This window comes from Cryptomeria japonica, unplaced genomic scaffold, assembly GCF_030272615.1.
Source record: "Cryptomeria japonica unplaced genomic scaffold, Sugi_1.0 HiC_scaffold_12, whole genome shotgun sequence".
In the NCBI taxonomy this organism is placed as follows: domain Eukaryota; kingdom Viridiplantae; phylum Streptophyta; class Pinopsida; order Cupressales; family Cupressaceae; genus Cryptomeria; species Cryptomeria japonica.
In genome coordinates this window covers 2,783,957-2,808,424 of record NW_026728834.1, presented here as the reverse complement: position 1 = coordinate 2,808,424, position 24,468 = coordinate 2,783,957, and positions in this window count along the sequence as shown.

Sequence of the window (24,468 nt, the reverse complement as noted above, 5' to 3'; positions counted from 1 at the left end):
AGGATTTGTATCCTCTTGTGATACATCCATACTCTCATTAGCCGGTTGATTTTCAGTTGTTGTTATCGGTGGAGTAACCAGAGGCGGTGGGGATAAGTTATCTCTTATTTTGATGATTGGAGGTCCACCAACCTTTCCTTTTCCCTTATCCTTGTCTTTCTGATATACCTTGATTGGTTTAGGGTTTCTATACTCTTCTTGTTTTTCCTTCTCAACAAGGAATATATCCCATGCATTTTCAGTTTCTTCTGCAACGTCATTTACTCTTCCAACCATTAGTGCAATATTCCTGTGTGTAGTAGAGAATACTAACCGGTTAGCCTCTGTAATTAGATCATCTATTTCTTTCAGAGAGTTAACTGGGTAGACAACAAGTAGTTTCTCAATCTTTATTTTCTTGTCAAGCTCTATAACAGCTTGCCTTCTAGCTTCAAGTCTCTTAAATAGTTCTACTGGTACTTCATCTATAATTTGCACCAAAAATTTCTTGTAGATATCCAAGTGTAGAATTACACTATTTTCAACTTTCTCCTTTTCATAAACTGATAATGTATCATATAGTTTGTTAATTTTCATAAGTTGTCCTTCCTCTATTATTTCATCCAAAAGTTTGTCAATTGGAACAATATTTTGTTGAGTCCTTTTCTTTGGTGTCAACTTTTTCTTCTTAGGAGTAGACTTCTTGACCGAGGGCCTCACTGCCTATTGTTTTTGCTTGGTTCTTCTAGGTGAAGGTTCCTTTTTCCTTACAACTCTTTTAAATGCTACAGGCATATCACTCTCTGAAGAAATAGCTACCGGTGAAAGGTGAGTTTCAGGCTGCGGTGCTTCTAACTCATCTTCAGTGATGTTGGTTTGTTTCAGTACATCTTCTTTTATAGCCTTAGCCTACCTTGAACCTCTCCTCACTATTGCTTCTACTTTCTTCACTCTCTTCTTGGATTGAATTTGTTTTTCAATTGTTTCAGCACTACTAAATACCTCTTCCTTAGGTTCATTGGGTGCTTCCAGAAGGGCTTTAGCATATGTTTCCATTAGGTGATCATCTGTCTCATAACCCATTTCAGTAACCCAAATTGTTCTTGGGGTAACTGCTTCCATCCACATCTCATCCTTCTTGATGACAAAACATATCTTATCCTTGTATTTATTTACAATTTCCTGTGACAGTCTGACTCTGTTTTTCATATGGGCCTTCAATGCTAGAAAATACTCATTGATATTCTTCTCTTTGTGTTCACCCATATTGTTCAATAAGTCAGATAACTATTTCCCTACCAGTATGTCAAATCCAAGGTTCTTATTACCTATACCGGGCACCTGTTTTGTTATATGTAGTATTAAACATACAAGTAAATTACCAAATCTGAATGTGCCTTTCTTATCCTTCTTGATCTTTACCAGATTGTCAATAATTTCATCCTTTAACCATTCACATACATCAATTTTCACATTATCTTTAACCATATCATGAGCACTTTTTATGCATAAGCTAGAAACTGAGTTAAGTTTGTTTGCATGAGTTGTTTTGTAACCTAGAATCATGCTAATGAATCTCACATTTGTGTCAGTTACATCATTCACCCTTAGAGACCTTTTGTCAGATGTTGCACCTATTAGGTTCATTACTAGGTCATTTGAGACCTTTTTTGTCTTGTCTAGTCTGTTACCAATGGAAGGTAACCCTGTTACAACTTTCACAGCTTCCTTGGTAATTTTATGAACCAAATCTAGCCAAAAGAATGCGTCATGTACCCTGCTCAATACTATCCTAATAACTACCTTAGGGAAATCCAGAATGCTGAGGATTTCAGTGAATCCTAGGGTTTCAATAATTTTGTGTTCAGGTTTCACATTACCAGAATCATCACATATGATAGTCTTGTACATGTTCTTGATTTCCTCATCACCTAACTCTTCTATGTGGCAATGGATGTACATTCTAGGATCTTCTGCAAAAACAATTCCTTTGGGGATTTGGGAAAATGCACCAACATTATCATCCTTTTTAGCTATCTTGAGAACTAGCTGAAATATGGGCCTAGGGCATTTGATTACCTCGACTACAGTAGGGTTTACTATGAATTTAGGTATAGAAGAGGATGCCATGATTATAAATACCTTTTTCTATCTTTGGAAAGATTGATTGCTGAAATGCTTTGCCTCTTTGCTCGAAATGCCTTAGCTCTGGAAATTTTGCACTCTTCGAATGTTTGAATGCTCGGTGAAGTGAAATGGAGCCAAAAACACTAATTTATAATGTCAATCTGCCAACTACCACATTTAATGCTTGTCAGTTAAGTAATCACTTAACATATCTACTGGTATAGAAGTAATTTCAACTTCTTACCATCAACCAAGGGAATAATAGCATATTTCTCATTTGATTGCTAAACCCTCAAAAGAATTTTCTTCAATTAGATGAAGAGACTCCTGCCGGTGGAGTGCTACTCTGCTTTGCCGGTGGAGTGTTGCTTGGTTCTACCGGTGGAGGAGTATTCCCAACACCATTTAGGTCTGACTTTCTAATCCATTGTTTTGAGAATTCTTGCTTAACTTCTTCAACTTTTTCTTTTCCTTTCAAACTAGAACCTTTGTTGTCTGTCGATGGTGCCTTACTTCTGTAGAATTTTGTAATATGTCCAATCTTGTTAAAAGCATAACAAGTCACATTATTTTTTTGAATAGACTTCCCATAACCTATGTTGGTTTGTGTTCTACATTGATTAGATAAGTGTCCAAATCTTCCACAAACATAACATCTTACATTCATTTCAAAATTTTTAGAGTTATGACCAATTTTGTTGCATTTTGAACATTGATCGGTGGGTGCATTGGTATTCTGATTTGCTCTAGATCTACATTGATTTTGTCTATGACCATACTTGTTATAGTTAAAGTATTTGCCATTGAATTTATAAGCAGTAGGTTGTCTTACCGATTTGCCATGATCCTGTGTGTTTGCAGTACCGAAGCTTTCTCCAACTTCAAAGCCAATTCCACAAGTGTCACCTTTAGGTTTTTGATTCTTCAGCAAGTTACCAAGTTCTTCTGAGCTTTTCTTGAATTTCTCTTTATGTAGATTTGTAGTATCTAGTTCTCTTTCTAAGACTTCTTTTTGCCTAATCAGATCATTTGAGTCATTCTATGTGTGCATCAGATCTATCTTCAACATATCATTTTCATTACTAAGTCTTGCATTTTCATTTGTAGCATCATTTAGTCTTCTAGTCAAGTCTTCTTCATTCTTCTTTCTATCTTCAATTTCTTTACAAAATCTCATAGTCATATCCTACATCTCATTCTTTGTTGTCATGTTTTCTTGTTTCAACTTATTCATCAGATCACTAAGAGTTTCTTTTTCATCATTCTCATTTTGCATCTTTTCACAAAGTTCTCTTCTCTTGTTTCTTTAAATAGTAAGATTTTCTTGAAGTGCTTAAATAATATCCTGAGCTGCTTTTAGGTCATCTTCAAGTTTGATATTTTTCAATTTTTCTCCATCATAGTCTGAGAGAGCTGCTTCAAGTTGCTTCATCAAGTTTTCCATCTCTACCGGTGTCAAGATCTTCCTCAAGCTGTTAGTCTTCTAAAAATAGAGGACCAAGCTCTGATACCAATTGTTAGGATTCCCACAGATATTGAGAGGGGGGCTGAATCAGTATCTAACCAGTAATAAGATTTTCTTAACTTAAAACTGTCATGCTCTGTGTGGTGTACTTGTACCTGCAAACATAATGCACTCAATAAATCATTACAAGCAATGGTTAGTAAATTGAAACAATGAAAGACAAAACCATAGCTAATCGACTTATTGCCTCCTAGTAAATGCGAGTATGAAAAATGCTCTCAAATTTTGCTATGCAAATTCCAGTGACTTGACTACACTTAGATGGAGGATTTGAATGCTGAAAATGCATGATCTAGCAAGAATAGCATGATTAAGCTATATGAGTTCATGATTGATCTAGAAAATGAACTAGAATGAAGATGCAATTAAGCTAAAATGAGCATGATAACATTGCTAAAACTGATAAACTAGAAGCTAGATGCCTATAATAACAGTGCTTAAGCTACGAATGAGATGGGATCCATATTGCTCAAAATGAGGTCTATTTATAGGATTTTCCAAGGCTAGGGGTGAGTTGGCATGAATCAACGGTTGAGATTGATCTAAAGATATCAATGGTTAAATTGGAGGAGGTTGGCAAAGGGAGTTGGATTAAAGGGAACACTTAGTGACAAGTGTCACAAAGGTTCTAGAAGATGTTAGGATGAAAGGGGACATGGGGGTAGGTAGAATGGGTTAGGTTTAGGAATGGTTAGGTTTAGGAGTGGTAGAAGTTAGGAGAATTTGAATTAAAAAAATTCAAATAATATTAAAAAGGCTAATTAATCTCAACAACTCATGGATTTGATTTGTTTTAATTAATTAGGGGATTTAGAAGAAATGATTTTGGATGAGGGAATTAATTAATTAAAGAGGTGAAATGAACCTATTTAATAAATCCTTAGATTTATTAATAAGTAGATGAATGAGAGATTTAATCAAATTGCGTAGTGAATTCAATTAAATTGGTAAGGAGATATTAATTAAATAATTGCTTATTTAATTAATTATCTTCAGACCATTTTTAGGTGTATACATTTTTCCCCTCTTTGAAGCGAGGTGTGATGACATGTTGATTCAAAGAATAATCTCATTTTGATGATGATATTGATTTGATAAGATTCCTCAGCTCTTGATTACTAAATTCTGGTATGATGATGCCCCCTCGGGAGATCAATTGAGATAATTGATCTTTGGATTTTTTGAAAGATTGATATCCCAATAGATTTGATTTGATTTCTACAATTGTGTTTGATGAAAATGCGAGTTCTTCGATTAGCTTGATTGCTTAGATTGGTAAGATTGAAAAATCTTGATTGATTAGATTCAGTCTGGTTTCAGGAAGGATTCATCCTATATAAGACAACAATGATCAAAGCGTCTGGTTTCAGGAAGGATTCATCCTGTATAAGACATGATCAAAATGTCTGGTTTCAGGAAGGATACATCCTTTATAAGACATGAATTAGAATCAGATCGTCTGGTTTCAGGAAGGATACATCCTATATAAGTCGTGATAGAATCAATTAGGTTTGATTGATTGATTTGATTTGATAAGGTTGATAGATAAGGAACTAACAGTTTGTTGATAGCAAGTTGCTGAAATATTTGGATATGTTGATTGTTGATTCTGTTGAGAGAGATAGCATAAGATTTGAGTTGGGTCGATAATATCTGAGAGAAATATGAGTCATTATTCTGATTGCGTATACACTTGTGATGATACTTTGATGATTCTTGCAATAGATTTAACCTTGGATAAAAGGAGCTTGTAAGATCCCATGTAAGAATGAAATGCAAGCTAAAATGAAAATGAAAATGTAACAGAATGCAAACTATGACCGGACCAGTCACTGGATTATTTTGTGTTTTTTTATTCATCATTGAGCTTTTGAAATGTGGGAAGTGAGTGCAAACATCGATGGTATAATTAAACCATGATGACCTGAGCACTTCTTTCCTGGATTTTGATATAGCAAGTTAACACAAGCATCTAGGTATAATTGAATCTGAGATGACCTGAGTGTTGTTTGCGTAAAGCAGGCAGTATTAATCATTTCAATACACAAATCAAAAATGTCTTCAATGATACTCCGATGATCATGTCTCAAGACAAATTTGCACATATTAATGATTAATTTTCAGACAACAGACAAGAAAAATATCATGTTCCTTCCTTGTTCCTCTAGTCAATGACATCCTAGAGTCACTCAAAAATCATGATAGCGAAAAGCAATATAGAAAAGTTGAACAATCATGTTACAATCATTATTCAAAAAGATATTATCCATTGAAAAGTGTGTGATGTGCTTAGATTGATTTCGTGATAGCATGATAGTTGATAGTTTGATCTTGTGTTCAATGTTGGATGTGTCTTAGTTTTCGCTTGATAAGATTTGTCTAACTGTTTGTTCTACTTGTTTGATTTAGCTCAAAATTAATCAAGAGTTTGCCCCCAACTAGGTGTAGGATTTTGTCCCAAGCCTAGAAACAAAGTTGTTATGATATATTCAGTGATCCAAACCATGGTAAGAAGCCACCTGGGATGTCTACGTATGTATAAAGGCTTTATAATGGTCATGTATAGCACTAATGGAAGAATGAATGCATGAAATAATAGATGGAAGAGCTACTGGACAAATAGCACCTGTTTGCCAAGTTTTCACCATCTGTTTTTATTGCACTTTTTCTAATATTTGATTTTTTTTCAATTTTTAGGATTTTTTTTCTTTTTTAGTGTTTTTGATTTTTTTGATTTTTCACTGTTTTTGATTTTTCTGATTTTTCACTGTTTTTTATTTTTTCTGATTTTTCACTGTTTTTGATTTTTCTGATTTTTCATTGTTTTCGATTTTTTTCTGCTTTTTCACTATTTTTGATTTTTTTCTTATTTTTCACTGTTTTTTATTTTTTTGATTTTTTAGACATAGAACTTCTTCAGGTGCATGCTATTGATAGGTTCTTCAAGCTGATCTTCATCTTGTGTTGATAACTAATATGCTCCTGACCCAAATACTGTTGTGACCACAAATGGACCTAACCAGTTTGGTTCAAATTTTTCTTTCTTTTCTTGATCTTCTTGGTTGCATGGATTTTTCTTTAGCACTAGTTCTCCAACTTGAAAGGTTCTTGGTTTAACCTTATGATTATAGCTCTGACACATTCTTTGCTGATATACCTTTAGATGATCAAAGGCATTATGTCTACATTCATAGATCAGTTCTAACTCTTGTAGTCTAGATACTCTTTGTTCTTCATCTGGGATGAGACCTTCTAGTGATACATGTAGAGAAGGTATCTCTACTTCAATTGGCAATATGGCTTCTGATCCATATACAAGATAGAAAGGTGTGGCACCTGTCGGTGTGCAGATACTAGTGCGGTAGGCCCATAGAGCAGGGTTTAGCTCGGTATGCCAATCTTTCCTAGCATCGTTCACTATCTTTTTAAGAATTTTAAGGATAGTTTTGTTAGATGCTTCTGCGTCCCCATTTCCCTATGGATAATATGGTGTAGAGAATCTATGCTAGATTTTGAACTTCTCACATAGCTCTTGTACATCTTGATTCTTGAATGGTCTCCCATTATCAGTGATAATGGTCATTGGTATTCCATAGCGACAGATGATATAGTTCAAGATAAATGCAGTAATTTGTTTTCCTGTGATATTGATGAGAGGTACCACTTCAATCCATTTTGTGAAATATTCAGTAGCTACCAAGATGAATTTGTGTCTGTTAGATGAAGAAGGATTTATCTTTCCTACTAGATCAAGACCCCATTGGCAGAAAGGCCAAGATGTTGCTAAAGCATGAAGTTCTTATGCTGGTACATGAATCAAATTTTCATGGATCTGAGAGTTTTTGCATGTTCTAGCTATCTGAAAAGATTCGTGTTCCATAGTCGGCCAATAATAGCCCAAGCGTATGAGTTTTTTTGAAAGGGTAAGACCACTTGAATGAGTGCCACAAATGTTGTTATGGACTTCATGTAAGGCCTTCTTAGATTCTTCTTGTTCGAGACATCTTAAGAGAGTACTGTCCAGACCTCGTTTATATAGGGTATCTATGATGAGAGTATAATGGGAAGATTGGTGAATAAAGTTTCTCTTTTGGTTCTTTGATAAGTCAGGAGGTAAGATGTTGTCTTTCAGGTATGTGTAGGTTTGGCCATAGCGGGAGGAATCATGTCCAATAAGTTGATAGATGGTTTGGGAATCAGGACAATTAAAGGTGGGATGAAACAACTCTTCAACCAGGAATTCATAATGTTGTTGATTTTCCTATGTCTGCAATAGAGAAGCAAGTGTAGCCATGGCGTCTGCTTCTTTGTTATCATTTATTGGAATCTGTTCAAAAGTTATTTCTACAAAGTATTTCTTGATATCATCAACTATCTTTTTGTAAGGCATTAGTTTGTCATCTTTTGTTTGATAGTCATCATTGATTTGATTAATGACACGCTGAGAGTCTCCAGAGACTTGAAGTTGTTTAATATTCCATTCTACAGTAATTTTGATACCTATTACCAATGCTTCATACTCTGCTATATTGTTTGTACATGGAAAGCTTAATTTGTATGCTTTCAGGATTATATGCCCTTGTGGTGTGATGAAAAGAATGCCTGCTCCTGATCCGTGTTGTGTATATGAAGCATCGAAGTATAGTTGCCATGCTTTTGTTATAGTTGTTAAGATATCAGCATTAGGAAATTCAATCTGTAGAGGATGATTATCTTGAAGTGGTGTCTCTGCTAGTTGATCTGCGATGACTTGTCCCTTGATAGATTTTTTGTCAACATATTTGATATCAAACTCGCTTAGAATCATGATCCATTTTGCTAGTCGTCCTGTCAATGTGGCTTTGCTGAGTAAATACTTTAGAGGATCAATTTTAGCTATCAACTTGATGGAGTGAGATATTAGATAGTGTCATAGTTTTTGAGAAGCAAAAACTACTGCCAAGCATGCTTTTTCTATTGATGAATAGTTAACCTCATATCCCACTAGTGTTCTATTGATGTAGTACATGGCTTGTTCTTTTCCTTCATTATCCTCTTGTGTGAGCAAAACTCCCAATGATGCTTCAGTAGTTGATACATAGAGTAATAATGGTTTTCCTGGAATTGGTGACATTAGAATAGGTGGTTGCATGAGATATGCCTTGATCTTGTTGAATGCTTCTTCGCAATGATGGTCCCATTTGAAATTAACATGTTTGTGTAATAGGTAAGTGAATGGTTGACATTTATTTGCTAATTGAGCCACAAATCTTCTGATTGACTGGAGTCTTCCTTGTAGTGATCTTAGTTGACTGATATTCTTGGGAGATGTCATTTCCATGATTGCTTTTACCTTAGCTGGATCTACTTCAATTCCTCTTGCTGAAACAATGTATCCCAATAGCTTTCTTGAAGTAACACCAAAGGCACATTTCTTAGGGTTTAGCTTTAGCTTGTATTGTTCTAACCTGTCAAAGATCTTTTCCAGTATGTCTATATGTTCTTCTCTATTGTATGATTTAGCTAATATCTCATCCACATAGTCTTCCATGAATGTATGCATCATGTCATGAAATATAGTTGTCATGGCTCTTTGATATGTAGCACCTGCGTTCTTTAATCCAAAAGGCATGACGTTCCAGTAGAAAGTACCCCATGGGGCATGTAAAAGTTGTCTTTTCTTGATCTTTGGGTGCTATTTTGATCTGATTGTATCCAGAGAAACCATCCATTAGAGAAAACATGGAGTGTCCAGCAGTTAAATCTACAATGATGTCAATGTTAGGCTAAGGAAAGTCATCCTTTGGACATGCATTATTAAGATCTCTAAAGTCTGTACATATTCTGATGCTTTTATCTAGTTTTGAAATAGGAACAATGTTAGATACCCATTGAGGATATGCTATAGGTCTAATGAATCCTACATCCAATAATTTCTTTAGTTCTGCTTTGACTAGAAGAGCGATATGCGGATGCATTTTCCTTAACTTTTGTTTGACTGGTTTGGCTCTTGGACTAAAATTTAAGTGATGCATAATAAGTTTTGGATCTAACCTTGGCATGTCTACATATGACTAGGCAAAATTTATTTGCCATCGTTTGAAGAGTTCCACATATTGTTACATTTCTTGCTCAGACAAAGAAGTTGTTGGATGAAGAATCTTTGGTTGCTCTTTTGTGCCAATGTTAACTGCGTTTGTTGGTTTGCTCAAAATGGATGATCTTTCTTGATAGTGCTCAAGTAAAGTGTTAAATCTCCCATCTTTTGGTGCCTTGAGGAGGTTTTCACCATTAGATGCGTCCTTTATTTTTACTTTTTCCTGGTCTAATGTTGCCAATAAATGGTTTTTCAGCATTAGACCTGATATTTTTTTCTTTATTTTCACTTTTGCAACTAGGAGATTTGGCACCCACTTGACTGGAAAATGCATTGTTGAAATTCTTGGTGAGAGTTGTTACAGGTTCGATTGCATTAATACTATGTACCGATAAACAGAGATAAAAACAACCACATGGAAAACACACCATAACACAATATTTTAACGAGGAAACCCGGTGTAGGAAAAACCTTGGTGGGATTTGTGACCCACAATATTCACTTACTAGCCAATAAGAGAATATTACTGCTACAAGAGGGGCCTGCACATGCAGGAAGGCCAAGTGCCTAGAGCTCACTACTCAATTACAAAATGGGAAGTCTCACTGACTTACAAAATGGATTATATAAATCCAGTGTCTTGTACTACTTCAAAATAGCATCTATAATGCCCGATCCAGTACCGGTTTCTGCTCTGCTTCTTACATAAACCCTTAACCTATAATTCGCATAATAGGTCTACCTTATTTCACCTAATTACATTCCTCTATCTATTACCAAATGTTCTACAATGATCTCTTATATATATGAGTCATTTTACAATGTTGCCAAGTCAGCTTAAAATGATTTTACAATAATAAAAAAAATATATTACAACAAAAATCTTGTTGGCTTCTATGGCGGTATGCTTGCTTTTACTGCCGGTGTCGGTGGTCTATGTGCTAGTGTAGATTCTAACTTTGCTAGTGCCAGTGGATTGCCTTACCAGTGACATAGGATTGTAAGGTTGCCATCAATGACAAAACCTTCAATCATCTACAGTGTCTCATTGGAGTGTGCATTTGCCAACAAATTGCTCTTGAATGCTTGAATGCTTGATCTCTTTGATGCTTCAAGACCTCTTGTGGATGCATGATATCTATCAAATGAGAGTAGAAATCCTCTTATATACCTTCCTATCGAATTAATTAACTAATTTTCTAGCATGATGAGCTGACATTGAGGAATTTTTCCCACTCAAATTTGAGATGGGTGAGGGGGTCCAAAATGGGTCCCCGTTAAGGAGGACTAGGGCGCCATGAATTAGTCCTAGTGAGGACCAGGGCATCACACCCTAGTCCTTCCCTATTTTGGGACAAGATGAAGGTGTCATGTGAAGTGCACTTTGAGTTATATGATGTTTTTGACTTGTATGAGCATAATCAAGTCTCCGATTAGACCAAGGGGAACAACCACTAAGATGAAGACCCAAATGTAATAAAAAATTATAAGGGGTGCAATTTTAGTATTTTTCACTATCTTTCTCGTTGCCTTCAAAATCAAAATACTTTTCCATCTTCATGATTTAATCCAACAACTCATCTGAATCCAACTTGCCATCATAATCCGATGGGGTAAAATGTGGTCTAGTATTCACTCTTGAAAAATCTCTTATAAACCCTTCCTCATTCGGATCATTCACCAATGGATTGTCTCCTTGTTCTCCAGCCACTTCTTCTTCTTCATCGATCATCACTCACATCTTCAAAATGTCAACCTCTTCTCTGGGCCGTTTCAACAACTTCTAATTGGGCTGCAATTCCTCTCAACATTTCCATCATATCAGGGTCTTTGTTTCCATGCGCTCCACCACCTTTAGCATCCCTTTAGGCCATCTTTATGCTAGTCCTTTGAAGTTGTAGATCGGATCCTCAATCCGCCACCCTTTAATAAAAAACCTGTAGGAAAACACAATCTCTGAAATGAAACTTGCTCTGATACTACTTGGTGTAGCCACGATAGGAGATTCCTCAAAGAGATCAATTCAGACTATGCAACAAGAGTTACATAGAAAAAACAACACAATTGTGATAGAGGAAATGCAGAATAGACTTTATTATAACTTGAAAATCAATTATAATCTGTCGGAAACATACGGGCTCACAAGATTTGACACACTGGCTTGATTACATACATTCTCAAATACAATATCTGGGCTCAAGCAAGAATGCGAGCCAACTCCAAACCTCCTAACCTTCAGATTTATCTTCTATGTTCTGACGATTCATTCTTAATGCTCAATGATTTATATGATCAAGAATGATCTGTGTCAGCTCAAGATGGAACAATAACCATAGAACAAGATAAAACGTGTAAAACAACAAGGTCATCCTCCGCTAAAGATATCCTTCCATAAAATTCATAGAATGAAGTGCAGACCCAAAGGAAGGTCGGCCACAAGCCAAGAAACATTGGAAACAATGAATGGAAGATCCACAAGCTACAAAATCCAGCTCCACAAGATCCGATGAGAAATGCCAACACTACAAAATAGGAACAAACTAAAAAGAAAATATTTTGTTTTTGGTTGATGTAAGATTGTAAAGAAACAGGGATGCTCTTACATCAAATTCAGAATGATCTACACTAGTTTCCTTATGTTTTTCATTAGGAGTTATAATAGCCATGAACAATGTTTCTTCCCCTTATTCAATAGATTCATCAGAAAGATTGTTTGTAACATCTACATACAAAATCTTCTTTTTGAAGACATTCTTCTTCTTGAAATTAGTGAACTTTTTCTTTCCTGATTTTCTAGTGTTCTCATCATCACTATCAAGATCCTTATTTGGACATTGAGAAGCATAATGTCCAATCTTACCATAATTGAAATACTTAAAGGGTAATTTCCCTTTATATTTACCAGACCCTCTTCTTAGTTTGTTGACAAAATTCATGTCATGTTCATCTAGATTTTTAGATTCACACATACTATCACTATCCTTTTTGATAGACTTAAAAGAAAGTTCTCTACTAGTAGAACAATTATCATTGATCCTCATTTCATAAGTAGTAAAGACACCATGCAAAGCATCTAATGTGACTTTTCTGATATCCCTTTCCTCTAAGGTAGAGATTTTAGAATAAAATATACGTGTTAATGACCTTAACACGTTCTTGACAACAACTGGTTCTTTCAAATCTTCACCAAGACGTCGTATAGAGTTCACAACTTCTTGAATTCTCAAGAAATAATCTGCATTTTTTTCATTTTTAGTCATTTTAATTCTTTCAAACCTAGCTCTAAAGGTTTGTAATTTTTCTTCTTTAACATGTTCATCACTGTCATAGATATATGAGAGTTTATCCCAAACAACTTTAACATTTTTTTAATCCATGAATTTAACAAGAACATCATTAGTTAAGACACAACAAATAGCATCAAATGCTTTAGCATCACACTCATATTCCTTCTCCTCATCAGGAGTAGAAGGTGTTGTAGTGGCATTGTATGCATTTTAAATAACAGACCAAACTTTATAGCCTAGAGAGGTTAAATGCCTTTTCATTCTAAAATTCCAAAAGGAATAATTGAAATCATCAAATAGAGGTTCTCTAACAGAGGATTGACCCTCTTGACTAGCCATAAGTACTCCTACTAGGAAACCCCTAGTTTTCTTTTGAATAGGGGTTTGGCTCTGATACCACTTGTTGGAGTATAGTCAACACTGAGAGGGGGGATGAATTATTGTTAATTAATATTTTCTACCTTTTAAAAAACTTTTTCAATTTTGATAGATATAATCAACATGAAATGACAAGTATATGCATCATCATGAACAAATAATACAACACAAATTGATACAGTGATATGTCCTGAGTGGAAACCCTCCTAGGGAATAAAACAACTCCAATTGCCTCATTGAATTATTTGAAAAATAATCACTTTTACAATGTCTCACTAACTAATTTATGTATCTCACTAATAGAATTTTCAATGCCACATCATCTTATCAAAATTTTCCACATAAATAGTTTGAATTACATATAGAGTTTATGCTCTATTTCACTTCTTATCATCTTCTAATCTCATATGAGCATTAGAAGTAATTGTACAACATTTCTCAATGTTCAAATACAAGATACCATTGTACATTTACATATACAAACATAATAGTATCATGCAAAGAATAATTTATTCACATACACAACACTAATGTGCATATAGAAGAAATGCATAGTAGTATACTATATAGAACTATTCAAGAGATTAATTTGATGTTCAATAATTTTTCACAAATCTGATTCAATCTAAGTAATTCATCACAATGATATCTCTGTGAAAACAAAAGTCAATGTACAAAACAACAAGATGATAGATCTGGTTAAGACAACTTCATACACTATCTCTTGGAAACCCTTCCACAAAATGCATATATAATATCTTTTGTTGACACACAAAAAATCAGCCATTGTTCAAAAATTGCCTTTCAAATCAAAAGTTGCATCTGTAAAACTATCAACCAACCTAGAATTAGGTTAAACCAAAGTTGTCTCATAAATAGAAGGACCCATATTTTAATGTGCAAAGTAATGACAAGCCCTTGAATAGGGTTAGAACCCCCAAAAAACTTATACAAGTAGGCATAACCCTTATCCCAAAATACTTTGACTAGGGTTTGATAAATATTATAGTTACAGAAAAATAATCATAAGCCCTTTTCAAGAACTGAGATACACTCTAAACAGAAATATGGGTTTAACAAAATAAAATTCTTTACACCCTTTTACAAATGCATGACTCATAACCATTTGTAAACAAAATGATTAACCCATTTCACTGTCTCAAAACCTAAATTCTAACTGACAAGAATGCATATATATAAAGAAAAAATAATTTTCACAAAACTCACTAAACCCACATTTGTTTTGAAAAAAAATGAATATGCATATAACTTAGCCTATTCAAACAAGAACATGCAAACCTCAAAATGACAAGTAGCCTGGTATGATGATGATTGGTTGGAGATGTTTTTGCTCATTAATCCAGCAGCATGACGACGTGATGTAGATGATTGAATGATAAAACTTGACAGCATAAGGATAGAATATGAAGAGATGGTTAAAATGAGAGAAGTGGCCTCCATTTATAAATTTTCAAATTTGAAATGGAGGGTGGAGATCAAAAGATGATGAAGGGCTAGGATTGGTTTGAGGTAGTGGGCATTGATCAAGGATACCTTGAAGGAATAAAAAGGAATATAAAATTCCATGGAGAAGGTGGGGGAAAGGAGTTTGAAATTTCAAAATGAGGATACATAGGGGGATTCAAATAAATTTGAATTTCTTTGAGAGGCTCAATGTTGATGTGAGCCAAGTGGGGAATTTAAAATTGAAGAATAATAATAAGGGGGGGAATTAATTTGAAATTTCAAAATGAGGATGCATAGAGGGATTCAAAGAAATTTGAATTTCTTTGAGAGGCTCAATGTTGATATGACACAAGTGGGGAATTTAAAATTGAAGAATAATAATAAGTGGAATTATGAGAGATTCAAGAAGAATTAATTAGGCTGAGTGGGAATAGGAAAAAGTGATTTGTAAGAATCAGATGACTAGGTTAATTAATGAAAATTAATTAACAGAGTGGGTTTAGAGGAAATAATTATTGGAGGGAATTTAGAAGAATAGGGAAATAATTAATTTATTTGATAAATTAATTATTGGACTATAGTGATAATATTAATTAAATTAATTAAATTTAATTTAATTAATACCAAGAAAGAATAAGGATTGACACAATTAAATAAATTAATCATGTGGGAGAGAATTAAATTAATTAATTAAAATAATTAATTTAAGTGTCTACATTTTGCCCCTCTTTGATATAGCATCATGAAGTGATGTTATATCAAAGAAGAATAAAACATAGTGGATAGAAAAGGATAAGGACTAGTAGCATGATGCCCTAGTCATAGGTGGGTTAGGAAGGATGTCTAGGAGGTAGTGGTATGGTATGCCCCCTTGAGAGGACATGCGGGTTTCAAGAACATAGGTGTGCTCTCGAAATGGATAAGACTTTAGGATGAAAGGTGAAAGGGAATATGATGAGGATGATGAAGGAAATAATAAGAAGAAAAATGGAGGAGAATAATGCTACAGTAGTATGAGAAACCTAGATTTGATATTGCTCTAGGTAACCCACACCACTTATTATAGGAACCAGGATGCCATGAGAAACCCAAGGCGCAGACTGACTCATAGTCAAGTGGAAATTCCTTACAAACAGCTATGCAAGTGTTGAGAAATAATGATACAAAGTTGTGGGTATGTGCAAGGAAACCCTCAAACACAATGATATCCCTTGTACATGACAAGGTAAGTGTTGATGAAAAATAGTACCAGGTTGCCAGTTCATACAAGAGAGATCCAAAATATGTCATGCCATGAAAATATGCCCCAATATGCACCTATCATAGACATACCAAGATATGGAAGATCCAAGAAGTCGTTTATTGATGCAGTCATAGGACACAAGATATAAGTCAAAAAATGAAAATCCAAGAAATCAAACAACTCACCCATACATGACCAACTGATACCTCTTGCGAAGAGTAGTATTAGGATGGAAGATTAAACTGTCAGGCAAGGGAATGATTCATCCCAAGGGAAAACAATGGGGTGACTGCGATCGACTAGGGAATTGATCAAATGATCATGAGGACCAACCTACAAACGTAGGACTAACATCCAGACTTGACAAAGCTCACATACATGCACAAGCTCAGTATATAGGGTACACAAGCTTAGCTTTATGGGATAAAGTTTAGTTTAGTGGGGAAATCCTTATTCATGATTTTGGCATAGACTCATCATCATAGGAGTGATTATTTTGTGAGGAGTGTGATTGGAAGATTAGATATCGATGATTATGGATATGAAATGGGCTAGCAGTGAGGAAGTTTGACTTGATAGACAATGGATCCAAATTATTAACCTTGGTTCCTGCATGCAAGTTTTCACCAAGGTACTTGCCCATAGCACCACGAAGTGGTTTTCACTATTGGACAAATTGATTTTTCTTTACTTTTTCCTTTTTCTTTTTCTTTTTTTTTTGATTTTTAAGACAATTGGTGACCTTTTGAGGACTAGGCATAGAATTTATTTAGATGCATGATGTTCATCGGCTCATCTGAGGGATTTCCTTTAGGAGTAGCCAACTGATATGCCCCTAATCCATACTTTGTTGTGATCACATATGGTCCAATCCAATTAGGCTCAAACTTTCCTTTCTTCTCTTTTTCTTGGAGGTTTTTGGGATTTTCCATGAGGAAAAGATCACCAAATTCAAATTCCTAGGTTTTGACTTTCTTGTGGTAAATCAAGCATAGGCAATTTTGATATACTCAGAGATGATTTAAGGCCTTGAGGCGCCTTTCATCCAGCAGTTCTAGCTCTTGTAGTTTGGAAACTTTATACTCCTCATTTGGGAGGATATTCTACAGGGACACCCTTAGGGAGGGGATCTCAATCTCAAGAGGGAGGATTGCTCCAGAGCCAAAGACAAGGGAATATGGGGTGGTGCTTGTGGGTGTGCGGATGGAAGTGCGGTAAGCCCACATAGAATGATGTATTTGGAGGTGCCAATCATGACCAACTTCATTGACTGTCTTTTTGAATTAAGGTTTTATTAGAAGCCTCATCTTGATAGTTACCTTGTGGGTAATAGGGAGTGGAGAAGCGGGATTGGATATCAAACTTCTGACAGAGCTCTTTAACATCCTATTTTTTGAAGGGTCTACCATTATCTATAATGATGACCTTGGGGATTCCATATCACAGATTAAGTAGTTCAAAATAAATTTAGAGATTTTTTTACTAGTGGTAAAGGTAAGAGGGATGGCCTCTACCCACTTAGTGAAGTATTATGTGGTGGTAATGATAAATTTATGACCATTAGAGGATGCGGGGTGGGTTTTCCCAATGAGATCAAGCCCCATTGTGAGAAGGGCCATGGTGTAATGAAAGGCTACAGATCTTATGATGGAGTGTGAATTTTGTTGCCATGTTTCTAGCAGGGGATACATTTCTTCACATAATTGTATGCATCTACTCCCATTATAGGCCAATAGTATCCCATTCAAAATATTTTCTTAGCCAAAGTGAGACCACTTGATGTTCCCCATAGATACCTTTGTGCACTTCACGTAGTGCCCATTCAGTGTCTTGTTTGTCTAAACACATTAGGAGGTAACCATCAAAATGCCTTTTGAATAGGTGGTCTCCAAGGATAGTATAGTGGGCACATCAATGGATAAAGGTTTGTTGTTGAGTTTTGGTAAGGTGTGGGGGAAAGGTGTTGTCTCTTAGATAAGTGAAAGTCTCTTAATACTAAGGGATTGAGAATCAACAAGTACACACACTATTTTAGACTCTACAAGGTCATATGCCAGTATGAAGAGTTTCTTGACCAAAAAATCACACTTGTGACTATGTGTCGACATCTGAAGAAGAGAACCAATAGTGGCCATTGCATCTGCAACTCTGTTGTTTGTACATAGAATCTGATCAAACTTGATTAATGTAAAATGCTACTTGAGGTATTCAACCATACTACGGTAAGGAAGAAGCTTGTCATCTTTTGTTTGGTACTCATCATTGACTTATTTAATGACAAGTTAGAAATCACCATAGACATGTAATTCCAATATCTTTCATTGGATAGCTAGGCGTAGTCCAATAATTAGTGCTTCATATTCTGCAATGTTATTGGTGCATGCAAAGGCTATCTTGTATGATTTAGGGATGCAATCTCCTTGAGGTGTGATCAACAGTATTCCTACCCCCGATCCATTTTGGGTACAAGAACCATCAAAGTATAACTACCATATGGAGGATGTGGTCATGGTCATTATAAACTCATCTAGAAATTCTGTGAGGATAGGATGGTCACCTGGAAGTGGAGCATCGACCAATTGATCTACTATTACTTGTCCTTTGATTGATTTTCTATCCACATATTAAATGTCAAATTCACTTAACAAAATGACCTATTTAGGAGTTCTACCAGTAAGAGCAACCTTTGATAAGAGGTATTTGAGGAGGTTGATCTTAACAATCAATTTTGTTTTTTGCTAAACATGTAGTGCTAAAGATTTTGTGTACTAAAGACAAGTGCTAAGCATGCTCTCTAAATAGGGGTATAATTGAGCTCATACCCTATCAATGTGTGACTGAGGTAGTATATAGCATGTTCTTTTCCCTAATCATCTATTTGTGCCAATAATGCCCCCAATGCCACGAGAGTAGCAAATATGTACAAAAGAAGTGGCTTTCATGGAATAGGAGGCATAAGAATCAGAGGCGATGCAAGATATTCTTTGAGTTTATCAAAAGCCTTTTGACATAGGCATTTCCATTTGAATCTGGTATCCTTGTGTAATAGGTGAGCAAATGGGTTGCATTTGTCGGCAAGCTATGAGATGAAGCATTTGATAGATTGGAGTTTTTTTAAAAGGTTGTGTAGCTATTTAAGGGTCTTTAGGGGAGGCATTTCCTTGATATATTTCACCTTTTTTGGATCAATCTCGATGCCTCTATGGGAAACAATGAATCCTACCGGTTTTCTTGATGTGACAAGACACATTTCTTAGGATTGAGCCATAGTTTGTATTTTTCCAACCTTTCAAAAAATTTCCTTAAGATAGGGATGTGCTCATGTCTTGTCTTGGATTTTCCTAGAAGATCATCCATATAATCCTCCATGATTTTGTGCAAGAGGTTATGGAAAATTCTTGTCATTGTATGTTGATATGTAGCTCCACCATTCTTGAGACCAAAAGACATGACTCATCAATAGAAGGTGCCCCATGGTGTTGTGAATATTGTTTTGTGTTGATCTTCTTCTACGATTTTGATCTAATTGTAGCTAGAAAATCCATCCATAAGTGATAGAATTTCATGTCCCACTATGAGGTCTAAAATAATGTCTATGTTGGGGAGTGGGAAATCATCCTTAGGGAAGGATTTTTTCAAATCTCAAAGATCAGTACAAATGCAGATTCTCCTAGTAGCTTTTCCAATAGGTACAATGTTGGATTTCCACTCAAGATAGTCTATTGGTTTTATGAATCCATCTAATAACTTTTGTGGTTCTGCTTTGATGAGGAGTGCAATGTGTGTATGCATTTTGCATAACTGCTTCTTTATTGGTTTTGTATTTAGACAGACAACAAGATTATGAACTACCAAGTCAGGATCTAGGCCTGGCATGTTAGCATATGACGAAGAAAAATTGATCTTCATTTGTGTAAGAAAATTGATAAAATTCAGTCTCTCTTGATCTTTCTAGGACTTGGCAATGAATACATTCTTTTGAGTGTCTTTAGTACCCACTTTAATAGTGTATGTTTCCTCTATTAGGAAAGTTTACCTATCCTATTAAGGAGGAACAATGGTAGGGAGGTCAAGTCCCTCATCCTCAAGTGCCTGATCCAAGTTTTCACTTTCGGATATGAACTTTGTTTTTAACTTTTTCTTCATCCAAAGGTGCCTCAGGGAGGTTTTCACCTAGGGAATTATGATTTTTCTTGTTATTATCTTTTTTACAACTAAGGGCATTGACCTGACTACCAAAGTATCCTTTTTCATGTAATTGAATGCCATGAACTCTATTGCAGTCTTCAAAATTGCATATAGTTAGGAGAGTCATGAGAGCATTATCATCGGCATAGATGTCTAAAGTCGATCTGTCTCATTGGTCCCAATCTATGAGCTTGGGGTGAACAAGCTATAGTTTATGTGGAGTGGGGGGATTATGGGGGTGATGGTGTTGAGGTGGGTATCAAATAAAACATCATCTTTGTATGCAAAATGCATTTCATGGAACTCCTCTTCATTAGAGTCTTTGACATCCAAGGAAGGGCATAAAGGGGCACCAATGATAGTGATATTAGGCATTGGAGTTTAACCCAAGCCCTTTATGTATTTGTATGAGATGGGATTTATTGGTGCTTTGATTCCTTTCTCTTCTCACCCTAGGTTGTGTCCTTTATAACCCATCTTCTCCAATATGGCTGATGCTTTTGGATGCATGTTCTTGGGTATGTTTGTTGGTTCTTCATCCTCTTCACGATATATCCAAGAGGAAAAATTTGTCTCTAAATTTTCTTCATCAAGTGGGCCCCACTACTTGAAGGTGGTGTCTTTACATTGTATAAGAAGTTTCTGATTTTTTTTTATTTCTTTGGGTCCACCAAACAACTTAGGTGACAAGGGGAGATTACCTATTAATAAAACATCTCCTAGTTTGTATTTTCCACAACCATTGTATAGGATCTTGACGTTGGGATTTTCTTGGGATGATGTGGAGGCAACGTTTGATGCATCAGATGGAGGAGTGGGGGTAGTTTTGTTTAATGGGCAATGATATGGATGCTTCCCTTCTAGGATCTTGTAGTACTGCAAGGGTTGGGGGTCACCTTTGATAGTGATCTCTCTACCATTAAAAGGGAATTTAATGCATTGGTGGTAGGTGGAAGGAACATCTTGAAGAGAATGAATCCATGGGCAGCCAAGGAGGATATTATAGTGGAGATGAAGATCCAAAACTTGGCAAGAGGTCCCAATTATAATAGAGCCCACTTGAAGAGGCAAAGTGATTGTTCCTTTAGAAACCCTTTTTGCATCATCATAAGCTTTTATTGTGATTCTTCTTGATGTATCTTTCAGGTCCTAAGAAATCCCCAATTGCTTTATTAATCTATATGTACAAAGATTGAGTCCAGATCCACCGTCTATCAAGATCCACTTAATCTTGTGTTTTTGGATAAGGGCTTCAATATGAAGTGGTTTTTTATGGTCTTCATCTATAGGAGCATCATTAGAGGTGAACACAAGGTGTTGGTGGGTAGCAAGGTTTCTAATGAGATCTTGGAACTGGGTAGCATTGATGTTGTCAGGGACACATGACTCAGGGAGGGCTTGCTCCAAAATCTCCTTGTGGATAGGGGAAGTCTTGAGAATCTCTAGGATGGAGATCTATGCAGAGGTCTTCCCAAGATGGTCAAGGAGGTCACATGTACAAGTTGAAGACATGGGGGAGGTTTTGGTGGGGGATTGACTCCTTGAACAATTACTCTCATGTGACGAGTAGTTACATTGCAGTCATTCTGAGAAGGGGACGGTGTCGCACCTTGAATGACTATCTTAGTGGGATTAGGTCGACTTGGTAGTTGGGGTGGGGGAGAACCACCTTGGATAGTAATTCTAGGTCTATTTTGGGGTGGGGGAGGTTTAGCTCCTTGGATAGTTATGACATTGACATGGGTATCTGCAGGCTCAATGCGACCTACTAAAGAGTCACAAATTGTTACATGGTTGGTATAATCATAGTTTGCCACATTAGATGATGATCCCTTGCCTTTTTCATGTTTTGGGAACAATTCTTGGTACATCTTTAGTTTGTCATTGTTGTTAATAGGTTTTATTGTTGCTACCTCAATATCACCCTTATCAATAAGATCTTGTATGAATATTTGTAGCTTCATACACTTTCGTGTATCATGCCCATTAATACGATGATATTCACAATACTCATTCTAATTGTACCACCTAGGTTTGAGTTTATTAGGATCAAATAGGTGAGTCATCAAGAAGACTACTGCACCTTCTTGGACAAGATTTTGGAACCCTTTTTGCATCATCATAAGCTTTTATTGTGATTCTTCTTGATGTATCTTTCAGGTCCTAAGAAATCCCCAATTGCTTTATTAATCTATATGTACAAAGATTGAGTCCAGATCCACCATCTATCAAGATCCACTTAATCTTGTGTTTTTGGATAAGGGCTTCAATATGAAGTGGTTTTTTATGGTCTTCATCTATAGGAGCATCATTAGAGGTGAACACAAGGTGTTGTTGGGTAGCAAGGTTTCTAATGAGATCTTGGAACTGGGTAGCATTGATGTTGTCAGGGACACATGACTTAGGGAGGGCTTGCTCCAAAATCTCCTTGTGGATAGGGGAAGTCTTAAGAATCTCTAGGATGGAGATCTATGCAGAGGTCTTCCCAAGATGGTCAAGGAGGTCACATGTACAAGTTGAAGACATGGGGGAGGTTTTGGTGGGGGATTGACTCCTTGAACAATTACTCTCATGTGACGAGTAGTTACATTGCAGTCATTCTGAGAAGGGGATGGTGTCACACCTTGAATGACTATCTTAGTGGGATTAGGTCGACTTGGTAGTTGGGGTGGGGGAGAACCACCTTGGATAGTAATTCTAGGTCTATTTTGGGGTGGGGGAGGTTTAGCTCCTTGGATAGTTATGACATTGACATGGGTATCTGCAGGCTCAATGCGACCTACTAAAGAGTCACAAATTGTTACATGGTTGGTATAATCATAGTTTGCCACATTAGATGATGATCCCTTGCCTTTTTCATGTTTTGGGAACAATTCTTGGTACATCTTTAGTTTGTCATTGTTGTTAATAGGTTTTATTGTTGCTACCTCAATATCACCCTTATCAATAAGATCTTGTATGAATATTTTTAGCTTCATACACTTTCGTGTATCATGCCCATTAATACGATGATATTCACAATACTCATTCTAATTGTACCACCTAGGTTTGAGTTTATTAGGATCAAATAGGTGAGTCATCAAGAAGACTACTGCACCTGCTTGGACAAGATTTTGGAACACAACCTCAAGGGGCTCAGCAAGAGGAGTAAAGTCTCTCGGAATCCTATTGTTAGATTGGGGTGGTTGCCCTTGAATTGAGACATTATTAAAAGATTTTTGGGATTGATTTTGATTGTTTTGATTGTTGAATTGGTGATTGATGGTAGTGGGTTTTGGAGGAGAGGCCACAGTCTGGACCCATTTTGCTTCACTCACACCATCATTGACTATGTTCTTGTTTTTGGACCAAAATTTTGGTTTGTTATTGTGATATGAGGAGAAATTTTGACTTTATTTTTGATAATGTTTTAGGGTACCTTCCTCTAACAAGACATGTTCAAGGGCTAAACCCTTGTCAGTCAACTTCTGGAAAAAAATTATACATTGAGATGTCAACGGTCTAGATAGTTCAGGTACTAGATTTTTTCTGAAATAACTCAATTTGATGTTGTTTTGGCATATCCCACTAGAATTTCCTAATAATGTGTCACCACCTTTGCAAGAAGTTAGCAAAAGTTTCTCTAGGCCTCTATTTCATGTTACAAAGGTCCATCATAGAAACATTGTTAACAATGTTATAAGCATAGTGGACCACAAACGTTTTTGCTAAGTTTGGGAAGGAGGTGATAGAACCTCAAGGCAAGGATGAGAACCATGAAAGAGCGTCTCCCGTGAGACTCTTAGGAAAGAGCCTAAGAAGATACAAGTCACTATAAGAGACTTCTTGGCATAAGATATTAAACTCACTGACATGGTTTCGAGGGTCCCCTTTGCCCTCGTACTTTGTGAATTTAGGCATTTTAAACCCTGATGGGTATGGTGCAACTGATATGGATGGGTCATAAAGATAGGGACAAAATTCCTGAAATGAGTAAGGTTTCCTCTTGTTATTCCCTTCCTTCATTTTTTGATGATGTTTGTCATGTCCTAGATTTCCTTGATGATATCTTGTTGTGGATTTTGAACATGATGGATTGTGCTCGCATCTAGTATTGGATGGGTTATGGAAGATGTTCTACCACCACTAATATATTGATATGATAAAGAATAGCGGACATGAGATGTGATGACTGATGTCACGAGGACTTAAGTGATAA